The following is a 6,164-nucleotide window of genomic DNA, read 5'->3' as shown; positions in this document are numbered from 1 at the left end:
CCGCGTACATGCGACGGAACCTACTGAACACTGTGTAACACTGAGCAGGCACATGGCGGTCACAGGCAGTGTATGCGGTAGGAGTGGAGGCGTATGTAGCATGGCAGCTTAGTCAGTTCCTCTCCTCTATACAGGGTAACCACATTATTGGTGGCGTTCCCGGCGGCCAGTGGTCTATATAACCGCATGTGGACACGGCTGTCCCCCGCCGCTGTGCGCACCCGCCTCCCGACATGTCCCCCGCCGCTGTGCGCACCCGCCTCCGGCACCCGACATATCCCCCGCTGCTGTGCGCACCCGCCCCCGGCACCCGACATGCCCCCCTGCTCTCCTGTCACCTGCTGATGCTGCTCTGCTCACACGGAGGAGCCGAGCAGGAGGAGGAACTTTAAAGATGCAGCCCGCCGCCGCTGGGGATCTCTGCTACCGATCTCCGACGTGGTGCTGTGCTCCCCACTGACACCACGCCGTGTACGCTGTGCAGTGAAAGTGTACTACTCACACTCTCACTCTTAGCCGCCGGCGCCGATCCTCCCCTGCCTAATAACCATAGGGAACCTGGTGCCCGCAACGTATTGTGAAGACATCACGCCATCCGCAGCAGCTGTCTTCTCCTGTACCCTTAGGACCTGTACCCGCCATGCGCTGTCGGCTCCTTCCAGTCCTCAGGTACCAGCCAGTGGGGCTGTAAGGTATTTGCTCCAAAACAATGCCCACTGCCTTGACTATAATATAATACTACAAGTGCGTGGACTGTAATATAATGCTACAAGTGCCTGTAATATAATGCTACAATGCACTTTATTATAGTCCATGCACTTGTAGAATTATATTATATCCCATGCATTGTAGCATTATATTACAGGCACTTGTAGCATTATATTACAGTCCATGCACTTGTAGTATTATAGTAAATGTGATGCCGGGAGGGAGGCATGGGCGTGCGATATTGTCAGGGAATGCTTCATTATTTAGATTATTTTGAATAGGAAAGTATGTTTTTTTTGAGAATAGTATGTACAGTCACATCATGTGTATATAATATATTTTTCTTTCCTGAAACAAATGTTTTGTCCCTGTATCTCCACCTCAGCCCCCGCCCTGTATCTCCCCCTCAGCCCCCTCACCCACCCTGTAGCTCACCCTCAGTGTCCCTGTCCTCATCCTGTAACTCCCCCTCAGCGCCCTTACTCTCAACCCTCACCCTCCCTGTATCTCCCCCTCAGCACTCCTACCCTCACCCTCGCTGTATCTCCCCTTCAGCGCCTTTACCCTCACCCTCCCTGTAACTCCCCCAAAGAGCACTCACCCTCTCTGTAACTATCCTCAGCTCCCTTACCCTCCCCATATTTCCCCCTCAATGCCCTTACCCTCACCCTCCTTGTAACTCTCCCTCAGCACCCTCACCCTCCTTGTATCTCACCCTCAGTACCCTTAAGCTCACTCTTCCTGTGACTATCACTAAGCACCCTCCCCCTCCCTGTATCTCCCCCTCGGGGGGGGGGGGGGGTGACCTGGGGAGAGAGAATGGTGCTGCTGTGAGCGGTCTTTTGCTGGGGGGGGGGGAGTGGGGGTGACCTTCCTGCTGTCAATCTTCATGCGATCGCCCCTGCGATCGCTTTCTTCTGTGTTCTTGTCGTTGCCCAGCAACGGCCGTCGCTGGGCAATAGTGCGCCTGCGCATTGCGTCCGCCACGTATGCGCAGTTCCGACCCGTTCGCACGGCTGCGAAAACCAGCAGCGTGCGAACGTTTCGGAATGATCCCCATAAGGTATAAGAACTAACTGTGGACCTGTACCCCCTCCAGCAGTGCATTTCGATCATAGACACACTCGATACTGACATTGAGCACTTGACCACACCCCCTCACACAATTGGTCACACGCACTGAAACTTCGCCACGCCCACTCCACTTCTAACTCCACCCCTCCTTGATAGCACAACCACTTATGGTGCCCCCCCTGTAATTCTTTTCTGGATCCGCCCCTGTACCTCTCCACCCTATAGGCTGAGCACAGTGGATGAGTTTTCTTCAGAGACCTACACTGCTGACAGGCTGATGCAGTGAAATAAAACTCTCCTACCAACTGCAGACAAGCCTGCACATCCCAGCCTCTCCACACAAGGTTGTGAGTACGCTGGGGTATTAAGCTGGTTGCTGGAGACAGAGAATTCAGGGGTGGGCGGTGTGATCCCCTCTGCTTCCACATAATTTCTCTTACGTCCTAGAGGATGCTGGGGTCCATATTAGTACCATGGGGTATAGACGGGTCCACCAGGAGCCATTGGCACTTTAAGAGTTTAATACTGGCTCCTCCCTCTATGCCCCTCCTACCAGACTCAGTTTAGAAAATGTTTTTTTTTAAGAGTTTGTTGTTTTACAGGGAGGCTGCTGCAACTGCCTCCCTGCATCGAGGGACTGAGGGAGGGAGCAGTGTCCGCCCTGCGGGGTCTTGAGCCACTGCCTCCGCTGCCTGGACATTAAGCTCCAGAGGGGACAGATCGCGCCCTGCCACAGGGGAGCGCTCACCCCGGCAGCTAGCCGCCACCCCCTCACAGAGCTGAAGTGTGGCGAGTAGGTCACTGTCCCCCCTTACAAGCAGGGGGTCAGTGTGAAAAGGGCGGCTTAAGGGTGGGAGCGCGGTATTAACCGTTCTCCCGGACGGCTCAGCGGTACTGCGGTACGGCGCTGTGAGGGGCGCCCTGAGCCAGCACAGAACCCTACACTGACCATTTCCAGCCTGTCGGGGTCCGCGGATCTCAGCCAGCACAAATTTCCTCAGGCCAGTATAATCTTCAAGAGCAGGAAGACAGCGCCATTGAAGGGGCAGAGCTTCTCCTCAGAGCGGACCCAACAGCGTTCAGCGCCATTTTTCCTGCCTGCAATCACTGCCAGTGGATGTCCAGGTCCCTCCAGAGCAACTCCAGCTATCTGTACGGTACCAGGGGGTTGTGGAAGGGAGGGGAGGCTGTAGTTAGCCTGTCACCTATTAAGGGACACAGCGCTGGTTAGGGTCTTCCCTATACCTCTAATAGTGCTGTGTGTGGGTTGGCGCCAATCTCTGTGTCTCTCTGCCATTCTTGGGGGGAAACTAGTAAATACCATGTGTGTTTGTGGGGTGTTTGGTGTGTGTGACAACATGTCTAGGGACACTGCAGAGGATTTGTCTTCCCAGGAAGACTCCATACCATGTAATCAGGATTGCACCGTTGTAGCGCAGATCCCAGCTGCAATGGTTAGTCTCTCTGAGGGGGTACTATTTCTCAGATTTCTGATAGGGTTGCTAGGGCTGAGCATGCCACTCGGGTCCTACAATCCTCTATGGTTGTATGGTCTGATACTGCTTCCTCCTGGTCCCCTGCGGTACATTCCCAGAAACGTGCACTTGCAATGCTTATGCAGGATGACACGGACACAGACTCTGACACTGCAGACGGTGACGGGGATGTGTCGAGGGGGACAGCATCACTTGCTAAGGGGGTGCAGTTGATGATTGAAGCTGTAAGGGATGTTTTACATATTTCTGACACAGCTCCTGAGCAGGTGGAGGAGGCCTTTTTTACAGATAATAAGAAGCCCCCTCTCACCTTCCCGGCATCCAAAGAATTAAACGCTATCTTTGAAAAAGCCTGGGAAACTCCGGAAAATAAATTTCAAATCCCTAAGAGGGTCTTGGTTGCTTTTCCCTTCCCAGAGGAAGATAGAAATGGGAGTCCCTGCCGATAGTCGACGCCTCTGTCTCCAGGCTGTCCAAACAGGTGGTTTTGTCAGTCCCAGGATCTGCCGCGTTGAAGGACCCGGCAGATCGCAAGGTGAATGCTACGCTGAAATCCATTTACACAGCTTCTGGGGCTACATTACGCCTACTATAGCCTGTGCTTGGATTGCAAAGGCTATTGCCAGGTGGTCAATCACTCTGCAGGAGGAGTCGACTTCGCTGAATAGAGGTGACGTTGATTTATTTTTACGCCACATTCAGGATTCTGCAAGGTTCCTGGTAGACTCCATGAAGGACCTGGGTTCCATGGCTGCGGGGATCTCCTCAATGTCCGTCTTGGCTCGCAGGGGTCTCTGGCTGTGCCAATGGTCTGTGGACGCGGAATCCAGGAAGAGCGTGGAGGGCCTACCCTATACAGGTCAGGCTCTCTTTGGGGAGGCGCTGGATGCGTGTATTGCCACGGCTACCACGGGTAAGTCTCCTTTTCTCCCCTCAGCTGCACCAGCTATGAAGAAGCCTTTTACACCAGCCACATCACAGTCCTTTCGGCCCGCGAGGCCTAGAAAGAACAAGCCTTCGAACACCTTCTTCAGAGGTGGTCGTGCCAAAGGAAGGAAACCTACTCCCGCAGGTTCCCAAACCCAGAAGCCCACTTCTGATACCCCTAAGTCTTCCGCATGACGGTGGACAGCTAGGCCTGGAGGAAGGTCAGGTGGAGGCAAGACTCCGGCAGTTCAGCCACGTCTGGGTGTCATCTGGCCTGGACCCCTAGGTCCTGGATATAGTGTCTAGGGGGGTACAGACTGGAGTATCAAGATACCCCACCTCACCGTTTCTTCAAGTCAGGCTTGCCAGCTCTGCTGGCACACAGAACAATTCTTCTGGAGGCCATCAGAAAATTGGTGGTGTCAGAGGTCATTGTTCCAGTTCCACCTCAGCAGTGTCATCTGACACTCGATATCATTAAATGCCATACATATATGTGCTAGGAAATACTAGCTCAGCAGGCAGCAATTTTAGCAGTACCAGGGTGTTCCAAGGTGGTCTCCCATCCAAGTACCGACCCGGCCCTCCACTGTTCCGGGTCAGTACTTGGATGGGAGACCACCTTGGAACACCCTGGTACTGCTAAAATTGCTGCCTCTTTATATACCACTGTACAAATTCCTGTGATAATTGCAGGGTTAAAAGTGCTGAGCTAGTATTTCCTAGCACATATATGTATGGTATTTAATGATATCGAGTGGCCACACCGGTGATTTAACCATTTGTTATTGGGTATCAAGGAAAGTCCTATGTTGGATGGTATGTGGCATTTATTAATATTTTCCACACAATAGGCCTCCATTTTACCCGTTGCACTGTCTACGGTCATATTTCCTACACGCATGCTCAAGGTACTAGATATTACATGTGTGTATTATTGTGGATATTCAGCGGTTTGCTGTACATGCTATCAGAGAGATAAGAAAGGCTTACATAACAGTTGCGGACATACCCCACTGGAGATGCCCAATCTCTTCTGATCTTGGAAGCCAAGCAGTGGAGGGCCGGGTTAGTACTTGGATGGGAGACCACCTTGGAACACCCTGGTACTGCAAGAAATTTGCTGCCTAATTGTGTATCACTTTAAAATATACTACCTAGTATTCAGACCCATATGACCTATGATTTAATTCTCTGCGACATAACTTCCTTCTGAATATTTGTAGAATAAATGATGGTCATACATTATATGATGAACAATATATAACTTTTATGTGACAAAAATTATTTTGGTCACAAATATGATTTTCCGGCTCATTATATATTGTGGCATTAATGCTACTAATTATACGTTATAATTTGCTTATATGTTTTCGCTAAGTCATTGATTCACATTGACTCCTATAATCCAGTTTTAATTAATTCCTATTAAAATTTTGAATTTTATCAGTATTGAATACTAAACTATATCAGTCCCTCTGAATTAGAGTGCTCCCACATCAGAGTCTACTATCCAACTCTCTTTTCTTTGGTTTTCTTTTTGACTATTATTGACTCTAGGGAGCACCACTGAAGGTAACACGCACATATAATTGAATAAGCTAGTAATTCCTTTATGTGCATGGTTACCAGACTCAGAAGCAATTCTATGATATGAATTCAGTTTTTCAGAGGACATTATCTATACTTATATTTACTATTGATTGTTGCGGTTCCCACAAAAACCCTTTTCTTACAGACAATAACGTGTCTGCAAAGGCACCGGTGGCTCATAAATTGGGCAAAATCGTCTCTGGTTCCGTCACAGTGGATGACTCACTTGGGGTCTGTACTGGATTCAGGTCTTCAGAGTAATCTTACCTCTGAACGATTCAGGACTTGCTACACAGTCAAAAGGTATCCATTCACGCAGCAATGCGTGTGATGGGATTGATGGTGTCAACGTTCGACATGGTGGAG

At 50.5% G+C, this 6,164-nt stretch overlaps 1 pseudogene; it reads left to right on the top strand.

Annotated features, from left to right (window-relative positions):
• The first annotated feature begins 5,203 nt into the window (after window positions 1-5,203).
• Window positions 5,204-5,323, top strand: LOC134939112 (5S ribosomal RNA; annotated as a pseudogene).
• The last annotated feature ends 841 nt before the right edge of the window (window positions 5,324-6,164 follow it).

The sequence above is a fragment of the Pseudophryne corroboree genome, chromosome 1 (assembly GCF_028390025.1).
Source record: "Pseudophryne corroboree isolate aPseCor3 chromosome 1, aPseCor3.hap2, whole genome shotgun sequence".
NCBI classification, from domain to species: domain Eukaryota; kingdom Metazoa; phylum Chordata; class Amphibia; order Anura; family Myobatrachidae; genus Pseudophryne; species Pseudophryne corroboree.
Note: the sequence above shows the minus strand (reverse complement) of the source record. Positions and strands in the feature narration are given on the sequence as shown.